This window comes from Salmo salar, chromosome 12 (genome assembly GCF_965601325.2).
Source record: "Salmo salar chromosome 12, fSalSal1, whole genome shotgun sequence".
Taxonomy (NCBI): Eukaryota; Metazoa; Chordata; class Actinopteri; order Salmoniformes; family Salmonidae; genus Salmo; species Salmo salar.
Genome location: NC_138302.1, coordinates 71,100,181 through 71,113,345, shown reverse-complemented (window position 1 = coordinate 71,113,345; position 13,165 = coordinate 71,100,181). Strand labels below are relative to the sequence as shown.

Sequence of the window (13,165 nt, the reverse complement as noted above, 5' to 3'; positions counted from 1 at the left end):
GCACCCAGAATATTTTATACAATGTTGTAAGTTTGCTAGCACAAGCTCCAGGCCAGACCCAAGTTAATAATTGATAATGGTTCAAGAAAAGTTCTTCACAGAGTTCGCAACGAGCCAGGCGGCTCAAACTGCTGCATATATCCTGACTCTACTTGCACTGAACACAAGAGAAGTGACAATTTCCCTAGTTAATATTGCCTGCTAACATTCATTTATTTGAACTAAATATGCTTTTTTTTTAAAAAAAATTTTAATGTACTTCTGTGTAATGATTTTAAGAAAGGCTTCGATGTTTATGATCAGGTACATTTGTGCAACGATTGTGCTTTTTTCACGAATGCGCTTTTCTTAAACCCTCACCCATTTGCGGAGTTGAAGTAGGCTGTAATTTGATGATAAATTAACAGGCACCGCATTGATTATATGCAACCAAAGACACACTAGTTAACCTAGTAATAGCAACCATGTGTAGTTAACTAGTGATTATGAAAAGATTCATTGTTTTTTATAAAGAGAAGTTTAATGCAAGCTAGCAACTTACCTTGGCTCCTTGCACCCACATGTACCACTATGTAACAAAATGTGGAAAAAGAATACTCAGTGAATACTTTGAAGGCCAAACACCAGTCATGTTTGACAAATAATGTTGGATAATTAATTTTGATGCTGCACTCGTGTAACAGGTGGTCAGCCTGCCACGCAGTCTCCTCGTGGATTGCAATGTAATCGGCCATAATTGGCGTCCAAAAAGGCAGATTGTTATGAAAAAAAATGTTTTAAATCCGCCCTGCCGATTAAATCGGTCAACCTCTAATAGGCGATTTTACTAAAAACACATAGGGTGGTGTGTCTATATATGGAAGAATATACGTTTTAAAAAAATGGACCAATTTATTGGTCTAAAGAACAGACGACTTTCAGTCGACCAAGATTTTTGTTGTTGTTGGGGACAGCCCTAACAAATGTATATAAATAATTAGCCTACATGTCAAAGTGTAGGGGATAGACTATACGTATTGGCTACAGCTGACATGGAGGTGCCAGAAACTGCAGCCAAACTTGAATGAGACTTTTAATTACATATACACAGTGCCTTCAGAAAGTACTCACACCTCTTGAATTTTTCCATTTTGTTGTTACAGCCTGAATTTAAAATGGATTAAACAGATTTTCTGTCACTGGCCTACACACAATACCTCATAATTTCAAAGTGGCATTATTATTTTTTAAATGATACTAATTAATCATTTCAAATGTCTCAAGTCAATAAATATTCGACACCTTTGTTATGGCAAGCCTAAATATGTTCAAGAGTCAAAATTTGCTTATGTCACATAATACATAACATGACCAAAAGTATGTGGACATCTGCTTGAACATCCAAAATCATGGGCATTAATATGGAGTTGGTCCCCCCTTTGCTGCTATAACAGCCTCCACTCTTCTGGGAAGGCTTTCCACTGGATGTTGGAACATTGCTGCGGGGACTTGCTTCCATTCAGTCAAAAGAACATTAGGGATGAAGGGCAGTAATATTGGGCGATTAGGCCTGGCTTGCAGTTCCAATTCATCCAAAGGTGTTCGATGGGGTTGAGGTTAGGGCTCGTGCAGGCCAGTCAAGTTCTTCCACACCGATCAACAAAACATTTCTGTATGGATCTTGATTTGTGCATGGGGGCATTGTCATGCTGAAACAGGAAAGGGCCTTCCCCAAACTGTTGCCACAAAGTTGAAAGCACAGAATCGTCCAGAATGTTTTTCTATGCTGTAGAGCTTGCAGAACTTAGAAAATATTAAATGGGTGTCAAAAGCTCTTAGACTTAAAGTATCAGCATGATTCAACCAGTGAGCTCACATACTCTTAAAAGACATTTGCTTGAAAAAAAATCATAAATGAATGACATTTGAGATCTTAGTCACGCAATTTTACAACTAAGATGTTTTTATTTCTCAATGAAAAAATGTGCAGGAAAACAAGTAGTCTCTTGTTGAACGACAACATACTTTATTGAAGAATATCTACCGTTGACCAATCACCGACGAAGGGACGTAGACTTTGGCTACAGAAAAATGTGTCCGAATAGCCTTAAAAATCTGTACCCTAGTCCAAACCTAACAAAAACGTCCCAGAAAGGAGTCATAATATGCAAACCCTTCCGAACAGTTTTGGCTGGGGAGCATGCGGTATCCTTTAGAAAGACTCACAGTTGTAATCGCTGTCAAAGGTCATTCTAACATGCATTGACACAGTGGGTTGAATACTTATCTAAATCAAGATAGTGTTTAATTTTCCAAGAATGTTAACATTTTTCTTCCACTTGGACAGAGTATCGTGTAGATCGTTGACAGAAAATTACAATTAGATCTATTTCAATACCACTATGTAACAAAACATGGAAAAAGTCAAGGGATGTTAAATACTTTGAAGGCCAAACACCAGTCATGTTTGACAAATAATGTAAGATAATTAACGTCTAAAGGCTTGATTCTGTCAACACACTCAAGGCACGGTTCATTCAGAACGGAGAAAAACACCAGTGCCTGTAGGCATGTCTTACCTTTTTCAAAGTAGCCTTGCCAAAGATCTGACCATACATGTTGAGGGAATTATTATAACACTTCCTCAAATGCCATTTAAACCAGCATTTCTCACATTCTATTGGGTTTGAAATCAACTTTCATTGGCAAAGGCACAATAGTTACATTAGCAACCTATGCTAGTTGTTGCATCTTTAGATCTCCCTTTTTAAATTGCTAACAGATATTTCAATCTGTCACATGCAGGCCTCGAATTTCCCAGTGGCGGCGACAGCCATGGCCGTTGATTCCCCCTTGTGTGGCCGTACTGTCCCCTGAAAAAAATCCATGCTTTGCGGCCAAAGTGGCCGTTGTGCCCTTGGGCTGAATATAATAATTTTCTTCTCCCGGTTGGCCATTGCCGTGCTCCGAACCACCTCTCACTCACATGGCTCTCTCAGATATCTAAATTCTTATCAGCCAGTGCCAGTTATTTGATCGGGTACTCACAGGCATCACAGTTCTGAAGTAGGCTACAAGTGAAGACCGACACAGTGGGGATGCAACGGTGAGCGTCCTTACGAGGCTTATGTTAAAGATCTTAAATGAAATGTCCACATTTACTTTGTCAGCCAACAAGATGAGTAACAAACAGCGAAAGCACTAGCATATGTGAATCTACTATCCCCCATAGTACAAAAGTTGGCCTCTTCCATTGATCAGCTTCTCATTCTGTGTGTGAAAGAAATATTACAAACATAGCAGGAACAGGAAAACACAGTTCTCAAAAGTGCACCGCAAATGCAAGTGGTTTCACGGCAGAGACGGAAAGATCTAAAGACTTAAACATGTTAAAATGACCAGGATTGTGTCTTTGGCTGGTGGACAACAAAAGAAAATTGACAACATGAGAAATATTGGTTTCAATGGCATATGTGGACAACTTTATAAAACAATCCCCTTACCATTCCTATGGTCAGAACTAGTCTTGGGAGGTAAAAAAAAATAAGTATTTGGAAAAAGCCACTGGATGATTTTAACACTGCCAATACCGTTGAAACTAATTCTTAGAAGTTTATTTTTTATAAATTTGAATATGTGTGGCTACTTTAAGTAAAATACCTGCAGTCAACTTGTGCAATGCATTAGGAGATAAAAAAAACATGCATTCTTCATGTCACCCGTTACATTATTATGGCGCTTACTGTGGTCCCCAGTCACTTGGTGTTTGATTTCAAGCACACAAAGACGAGACCCGAGCCTTGTGAATCACTCACTGTAGTGCAGCAGGTGCCAGGTGATCTAATTACAGTATGGAATTCACAGCTAAATGTTTGCCAGCTAGTTATCTTCAAACTATTAAAAGTTAACTGCCTGTTAACTGCCTGAAAATGTGCTAAATGCTCTGCAGTTGTGCATTCGGTTTGCTAATTTAGTAGCTAGTTAGCTATCTAGTGGTTAACTCTTCCCCTCCTGGATCAAGAGCCTTGCTGGCTGGTATTTGTTTTGTGCTTGCAGCAAACAGTTGCATTTGAGTTACTTGTATATTTTTGGTCAGACTCTGTACAAAAAGTTTGCAGTGTGCTCATTAGCATTAAGTTAGCATGCTCTACGAGATTTTACATATACTTGTTGGCATTGCTAACCTTTGGATTACAGAGTATTATTGGGGTTTGAAAACAACGCCCCTTGTGTTCAGTGCAGGTATTACATATTACCTTTAGCACTTACACTGAACAAAAAAAATATATGAAACGCAACAAAGATTTTACTGAGGTACAGTTCATATAAGGAAATTAGTTAATTGAAATAAATTAATTAGGCTCTAACCTATGGATTTCACATGACTGGGCAGGGGCGTAGCAATGGGTGGGCATAGACCCAACCACTGGGGAGCAAGGCCAAGCCAATCAAAATGAGTTTTTCCTACAAAAGGGGTTTATTAAAAGACTGAAACTGAGGAGTCAGTTTCTTCAGCATACCAATTGCACACTCCCTCAAAACTTGAGACATTTGTGGCATTGTGTTGTATGACTGAAGTACACATTTTTAAAGCGGCCTTGTATTGTCCCCAGCACAAGGTGCACCTGTGTAATGATCATGCCGTTTAATCAGCATCTTGATATGCCACACCTGTCAGGTGGATGGATTATCTTGGCAAAGGAGAAATGCTCACTAAAATGGATGGAAACATTTTGTGAAATAAGCTTTTTGTGTATGGAAACATGAAATATGGCACCAGTAGATTACGTTATGTTAATATTTTTGTTAGGTGTATATTCACCACAAGGGCACAACGGCTACGGGGGGGCTTACAGCCTCACTAGGGGGTATGGAAGGCCATGGCCTGCAGACGACAGAGCTCAGGACACACACGCTCCTCTCATCACAATAGTTAGCAGGGCTAATGGAGAGAACGCATGGTGTCGACTGAGCTGCACAGATCTGAGAGCCAGTCTGTCCCCTAGCCAGGGGAAACTCCTCAGCAAAGCTGCATTAATAGTGTGACAGACAACCCTTTACACCCCTCCATCGCTCTCCATCCGTCCGCTGACCAGCAGTGGGTCACTGCGGCTTTAAACGGAGGCATAACGTCATCTGTTTAGCCGTTCTGCACAGCAAAGCACCAGACAGTCAGCACACACAGCTAGATCACAACAACTCAAAGCCACTTACTGACAACTCACAAAAGTGATTTGGAGCAGACAAATTATTATTTCCTGAGTCCTTACAGTCAAGACACTCATTTTATTTCCAAGTAATAAAAGTTGCTAGTGTGAAGTGATGTGGATCTGGAACAGTTATTCTCAAAGAGGGGTTTTCTTCGATATAGTTTATTCTGCCTGTTCTTTGGAAATGTCCTAATGGACAGTTCCACATTGAACACTGCATGGTGATGAATTACGGCCACCTAGTACGTTAGGTGAGTAGGCCTAGGCTTAATGATAAAAATACACTCAGTCTTTATCAAACTAATGATGATGCATATTTTCAATATGGAGCCTGTATATTTACAGGGGTTATAGTCTAGCTATAGTCTAATTGGTTAACCAATTCTAAATGGAAGAGATGTAAAGGATTTACTCAAAAGTATTTTTACTTGTCTGTACTTCACCAGCCTTGCTGATCCTCCACCAAATTTCCCAGTGGGTGCGAGACCTGGAGAGGCCTACAAGCCACAGTGGGTGCGAGACCTGGAGAGGCCTACAAGCCACAGTGGGTGCGAGACCTGGAGAGGCCTACAAGCCACAGTGGGTGCGAGACCTGGAGAGGCCTACAAGCCACAGTATCTCACACCCACTGTGAAACTTGGTGGAGGATCGGTGATGATCTGGGGGTGTTTCAGCAAGGCTGGAATCGGGCAGATTTGTCTTTGTGAAGGACGCATGAATCAAGCCACGAACAAGGTTATCCTGGAAGAAAAATTGCTTCCTTTTCTGACAATGTTCCCCCAACTCTGAGGATTGGTTTTTCCAGCAGGACAATGCTCCATGCCACACAGCCAGGTCAATCAAAGTGTTGGAGGACCACCAGATCAAGACCCTGGCATGGCCAGTCCAATCTCCAGACCTGAACCCCATTGAAAACCTCTGGAATGTGATCAAGAGGAAGCTGGATGTCACAAGCCAACAAACAAAGCCGAGCTGCTAGAATTTTAATCGCCAGGAGTGGCATAAAGTCACCCAACATCAATGTGAAAGACTGGTGGAGAGCATGCCACGGCGCATGAAAGCTATGATTGAAAATCAGGGTTCTTCTACCAAATATTAATTTCTGAACTCTTCCCAAGTTAAAACATTCGTATTGTGTTGTTTAAAAATGTATATGAACTTATTTCCTTTACATTATTCGAGGTCTGACAACACTGCATCTTTTTTGTTAGTTTGACCAGTTTTCATTTTCTGCAAATAAATGCTCTAAATGACAATACTTGAGGGGATTTTGGAGAAATGTCAGAAGTTTATAGAATAAAACAAAAAATGATAATTTTACCCAAACACGAACCTACAGTTGAAGTCGGAAGTTTATATACACTTTAGCCAAATGCATTTAAACTCAGTTTCACAATTCCTGACATTTAATCCTAGTAAAATGTCCCTCTCTTAGGTCAGTTAGGATCACCACTTTATTTTAATGTGAAATATCAGAATAATAGTAGAGAGAATCATTTATTTCAGCTTTAATTTCTTTCATCACATTCCCAGTGTGAGAGAAGTTTACATACACTCAATTAGTATTTGGTAGCATTGCCTTTAAATTGTTTAACTTGGGTCAAATGTTTTGGGTAGCCTTCCACAAGCTTCCCACAATAAGTTGGATGAATATTTGGCACATTTCTCCTGACAGAGCTGGTCTGAGTCAGGTTTGTAGGCCTCCTTGCTCGCACACGCTTTCTCAGTTCTGCCCACAATTTTCCTATAGGATTGAGGTCAGGGCTTTGTGATGGCCACTCCAATACCTTGACTTTGTTGTCCTTATGCCATTTTCCCACAACTTTGGAAGTATGCTTGGGGTCATTGTCCATTTGGAAGACCCATTTGCGACCAAGCTTTAACTTCCTGACTTATGTCTTGAGATGTTGCTTGAATATATCCACAATTTTCCATCCTCATGCTGCCATCTATTTTGTGAAGTGCAGCAGTCCCTCCTGCAGTAAAGCACCACCACAACATGATGCTGCCACCCCCGTGCTTCACGGTTGGGATGGTGTTCTGCTTGCAAGCATCCCCTTTTCCTCCAAACATAAATGGTCATTATGGCCAAACAGTTCTATTTTTGTTTCATCAGACCAGAAGACATTTCTCCAAAAAGTACAATCTTTGTCCCCATATGCAGTTGCAAACTGTAGTCTGGCTTTTTCTATGGCAGTTTTGGAGCAGTGGCTTCTTCCTTGCTGAGCGGCCTTTCAGGTTATGTCGATATAGGACTTGTTTTAGTGTGGATATAGATACTTTTGTACCCGTTTTCGCCAGCATCTCCACAACATCCTTTGCTGCTGTTCTGGGATTGATTTGCACTTTTCGCACCAAAGTACGTTCATCTCTAGGAGACAGAACGTGTCTCCTTCCTGAGCGGTATGACGGCTGCGTGGTCCCATGGTGTTTATACTTGCGTACTATTGTTTGAACAGATGAACGTGGTACCTTCAGGCGTTTGGAAATTGCTCCCAAGGATGAATTTTTTTTCAAGGATTTCTTTTGATTTTCCCATGATGTCAAGCAAAGAGGCACTGAGTTGGAAGGTAGGCCCAATTGAGTCAAATGATGTCAATTAGCCTATCAGAAGCTTCTAACGCCATGACATCATTTTCTGGAATGTTCCAAGCCGTTTAACTTCTCTAGGGTAGGGGGCAGTATTTTCACGGCCGGATGAAAAACGTACCCAAATTAAACGGCCTACTACTCTGGCCCAGGAACTAGAATATGCATATTATTAGTAGATTTGGATAGAAAACACTGAAGTTTCTAAAACTGTTTGAATGATGTCTGAGTATAACAGAACTCATATGGCAGGCAAAAACCTGAGAAAAATCCGAACAGGAAGTGAGAATTCTGGTGCTTGTAATCCTTTCAAGTCATTGCCAATCAAACACACAGTGAGTTAGGGTTCATTTTGCACTTCCCAGGGCTTCCACTAGATGTCAACAGTCTTTAGAAAGTTGTTTGAGGCGTCTACGATGAACAGAGACCGAACAAGAAGGCTGGGAAGTTGGTCACCCAGGGAAAGAGATCAGTTCAAAAAATGAAGGTATTGTGTAACATGATGTCCTAGGAGTGTCATCTGATGAATATCGTCAAAGGTTAGTGCTTCATTTAGCTGTGTTTTGGGTATTTGTGATGCATCTAGTTGCTTTGAAAATGGCTGTGTGGTTATTTGTGTCGATGTACTCTCCCAACATAATCTAATGTTTTGCTTTCGCTGTAAAGCCTTTTTGAAATCGGACAACGTGGTTCGATTCAGGAGAAGTGTATCTATAAAATGGTGTAAAATAGTCGTATGTTTGAGAATTGTGAATTATGACATTTTGTGGTTTTGAATTTGGCACTCAGATTTTTCACTGGCTGTTGAATAGTGTGAACCGTGGGTGGGACGATAGTGTCCCACCTGCCCGAGAGAGGTTAAAGGCACAGTCAACTTAGTGTATGTAAACTTCTGGAATTGTGATACAGTGAATTATATGTGAAATAATCTGTCTGTAAACAATTGTTGGAAAATTTACTTTGTGCATGACACAAGTCAATGTCATAACAGACTTGCCAAAACTATAGTTAGTTAACAAGAAATTTGTGGAGTGGTTGAAAAACGAGTTTTAATGACTCCAACATAAGTGTATGTGAAATTCTTACTTCAACTGTATAAATAGTAAAACCAGAGAAACTGATAATTTTGCAGTGGTCTCAATTCTTTCCAGAGTTGTATATAAGGCAATTTAGCAATTAGGATTTGTTATCTGGGAAAAGGAATACCTAGTTAGTTGCACAACTGAATGCATTCAACCAAAATGTGTCTTCAACATTTAACCCAACCCCTCTGAATCAGAGAAATACTGGAGGGCTGCCTTAATCGACGTCCATGTCATCGCTGCACAGGGAGCAGTTGTTGGGGGTTAACTGCCTTCCTCAAGGGCAGAGCGGCACATTCTCCCACCTTCCCCGGCTTGGGGATACGAACCAGCGACCTTTTGGTCATTGGCCCAATGCTCTTAGCCTAGCCGGAGGTAGCCTAGTGGTTACCTCAATTAGGGATTGAGTGAAATGTGTGAATACGCAAACAGTCAAGAGGTCAAATGCCGATCCCCAGTACAGATAACTCATCCAGAGCTCTTTGACTTCTGGCAGAAAGCTATTCAAAGATATGATGGCAAACATTTAGTTGCGAATTGCATACAAGTGTAACTTCATCACCTCGTGCGCTGCACAAAAGAGACCGGCCGATAGATATAGAATGCTATGGACTCAACAGCTCCTGCCGTCTCCCGTTGTGCTATTTACAAACAAACACATGACTGGCTCAACTGTTCTGGGGGAAAAGCTACATAATGTAAAGTAATGTGACATATGAAATGAAGAATGCAATCTGCTTCATCTCACAATTATACTGTAGGTATTAAATTACAGCAGCTACAAATACTTACATTTACTGAAAAACTTCAAATAAATAGTTGACGGAAATTAAAATCCATCCCATGGCTTTTTCCAAATACCCCATTATACGGTATACCGCCCAAGCCTAGTATGCAAGTAGTCAATTACTCATGCCCATTCACTTTTACATTTTACATTTTAGTCATTTAGCAGACGCTCTTATCCAGAGCGACTTACAGTAGTGAATGCATACATTTCATACATTTTTTTTTTCTTCTGTGCTGGCCCCCCGTGGGAATCAAACCCACAACCCTGGCGTTGCACACACCATGCTCTACCAACTGAGCTACAGGGAAGGCATTCCTAGGGGGGTGAGTTAAAGGGAGGAAGAGAGAGAAAGCAAGACTGCGAGTCATATTTCACGTGAGCAAGAGAGCGTAAGAGTGAAAGAAAAGGAGTGTGCAAACAAACTAGTCATGCACAGATGGACCCCATCCTTCCATACTACAACACCCTAAGGATGTGGGGCTGACCATCGTTCTGGTCCAGTAGGACACAGCAGATTGATCAGGGTGTTCTCTTCCTACAGTGGCTCCAGGCAGCTGGACACTGGCTGGGGTGAGTTGATGCAGATGCCAAGTTAAGAGTGATAGCACTGTTAAGGTGGTCTGCATGAGAAGAACCCACAGTGGTCCTAACGTTGCCACATCTAGCCCCTCCACCCTGAGCGGTTTACGAGACAAAACTGGGACCCATTAAGCCTACTGCTGCCCACTGCTAGACTTATGTGCATTTTCAACCCACAGCCTGCAGGGTGCAAAATGTTTTTTCTCACCTTGTCTGTCTAGTAGCACTGACAGTCTACCAGTCTATCCATATTTTACCCTGCACTGACACCGTCTATTTGTATCTAATCAACACTGTTAACAGCTAATACAATTATCATACTTCCAGATAGGTGACATGCATGACAGCAGGACCAAACAAAATGTCATGAGACGGCTACAGCAAATTCTGCCACGGCCAAGTCAAAACGGATGGACTCTCAAAGTAGGCCCAACGGCCTGGGGTTTGGGCCATCTAGTGGTTACAGACACCATCTTTGGTGTACGTAGACCCGTGAGAGCATAGGATCGTATCCCGATCCCGGCGTTCCACACACACACACTTCCGTTCATCATTTGATATAGGCCTACAGGAAATGATCTTCAATAAAATGTACTGTTAAAAGGAAACTCCAATAGTTGCCAACCAACACCAAGCGATGTGGACTTTTCACCTGTGGACTCAGACTACACTGAATCTGTTTGACTGTCAATACTGATTGTCTGTATCTATAAGCTTATTTCACTGACCTGGCCTACAAACACAAACGAGTGGATAAAGGCTGAGGCAGTCATTACTCCAAGTGTAAAGCGTCTCCGTCTCCATGGCTACACACATCTAATGTTGAACGAATACTAGCGGGTGTTCAGCTATTCCAAGACTGTCTCAAGAGAAGATTCTCCATCCCACCCCTTTGTATTTGCAAGGGTTCACTGTAATAAAAAATCTGCAAGAAACTCAGTAGAAATGTGAAATTAGGCTACCCTTCCTCGCAAACCAATGTCTTTTCATATCTATGGCACTTCTACAGTAAGAAAAAAGTATTCAAATGTATGCACTCACTACTGTAAGTTGCTCTGTGTAAGAGTGTCTGTTAAATGACAAATTTTAAATGTAGAGAGCAGGGGACACAGAATGTAGTTGTACAATTGTTTTCAGGGACTTCCTCTTCTGGGCTTACAGTTTAAATGCTGTGCAGTAATAGGCTACAAAAACCAGCTCTATCTGCAAGGCGGTGTCTGGTATTACACCGGATTTACTCACCCTGAAAGGCTTTAGTGATCATTCACAGCCTCCCTGTTTCCTTCCTACTGCCTACCTAGAAAAACACAGACTCACATACTGCTCACCAACCCTTCAATCAAAGGTCCATGTTAGTAAAGACAGGCAAATTACAATTGCTGCACACCACTGTACTGTCTGGTACACCAAGCAAATGAAATCAATGTACTACAGAAAGTCAATAATGTTTAGTTGGATCCCTTTTCAATCAGCACTGACTATATAGGGCACGGTGTAATAGGGGGAAATCAGCTCTACACAAGACTACCACACACACACTTTCCTATGGCATGGATCTCAAGTCCAACTACCTTGATTAGAATTGGTCTGGGTAATTAGCATGGAAGGTCAGTCGCCGTCTGTTTTATTGCAATATCCAACATTATTGGATTATTTAGCTATGCAATCCATTTTAGTGCGGATTCAACATCCGGACTTCACAGGAATGCAGCATCATCAAAACGTTGGCCGAATGTCAACCTGAACGTCTTTGCTACTTAGCTGGGTAAATGATGAATAATGTCCTGGTAGCTTGGTGATAACAATATACCACCCCGATGTACAGTTTACCATCTAATACCAAGACACGAGCTTAATAACGTTACGGGTCGTACTAGTCGATGGCCTAATCTGTCTGATGACAATTCTAACACACATTGATAGGGAGATGCTCGACAATCACAACAATTTGCAAAATAATAACAAGCCTAGGTAATATTAACGTTACATTTACAAACTACGTTGTCTTGAAATAATTAAACATTCTGTGTTCTGGGTACCATCGTTTAGTTTTCTTTCCCGGCTTTCTCAGTAACGTTACTCTCCCTGGCAGTTTTCAGCAGTGAGCAACCATCGCCATTCGAGCTACTTAGTTATCAAAGTTAACAAATAGCAACAGTGCTATCGGTCAATGATGAAGAAATACATAATAACCTTATTTGTTATCATACGAACCCGGTCATACCGGTTAGCTCATTTAGATATAATATTTAATTGAAAATGAATGATTACCGTTGACCTAGCTTGCTATCAGCTTCCTCTGTTGCTAGCTAGTAACGTTAGTTTGCAGTAGACTGGCTGGCGAGCGGATGCTGTTGTTGAATGAGATTGACAAAATGTTGCATTTTATCTCCAATGAAGTAAACAACCAGATACATACGTTGATAGTGACATGCTAGTAATAACACTGTTTTTAACCACTCTTCGGGGGAAAAAAAGATTGGTGAAAAAGTGATTTTCCGTACCGTATCCTCTGTGTCTCTGCGCGGGCGTTGGCAGGTTCGCGCTAGGGGGTTTCTAGTCAAAAGTGCAGGGGCACGTTGCGTATAACGTAATGCGTGACATGCTAATCAGAAATCACTTGTAGCTATTGATTTACTACAAATTATTTACATTTCAATAACAGTGTACATTGATCTTTTCCGTAGTAAGAATAGTATAGTACAATACTGGAATTATTTTACCATGTGGTAATGAAAGTTAAGAAAACACCTGCCTTTTCGCAGTCACCTGCTATGTTATACAGTGAGGGAAAAAAGTATTTGATCCCCTGCTGATTTTGTACGTTTGCCCACTGACAAAGAAACGATCAGTCTATAATTTTAATGGTAGGTTTATTTGAACAGTGAGAGACAGAATAAGAACAAAAAAATCCAGAAAAACACATGTCAAAAATG

The 13,165-nt window shown here is 41.0% G+C and overlaps 1 protein-coding gene across 5 annotated transcripts in view; it reads right to left on the bottom strand.

Annotated features, from left to right (window-relative positions):
* Positions 1 to 12,813, bottom strand: part of LOC106565619 (cell division control protein 42 homolog) — a 35,652-nt gene extending 22,839 nt beyond the window's left edge. For 2 of the 5 annotated variants that reach the window (XM_014132923.3, XM_082959282.1), the window contains exon 1: positions 12,734 to 12,813. The gene's annotated coding sequence lies outside the window, so the exon portion shown is untranslated. Of the gene's footprint in view, positions 1 to 12,500 lie in introns of all 5 variants that reach the window. The other 3 variants (XM_014132924.3, XM_082959283.1, XM_082959281.1) reach the window with 2 other exon arrangements.
* Positions 12,814 to 13,165: the final 352 nt, after the last annotated feature.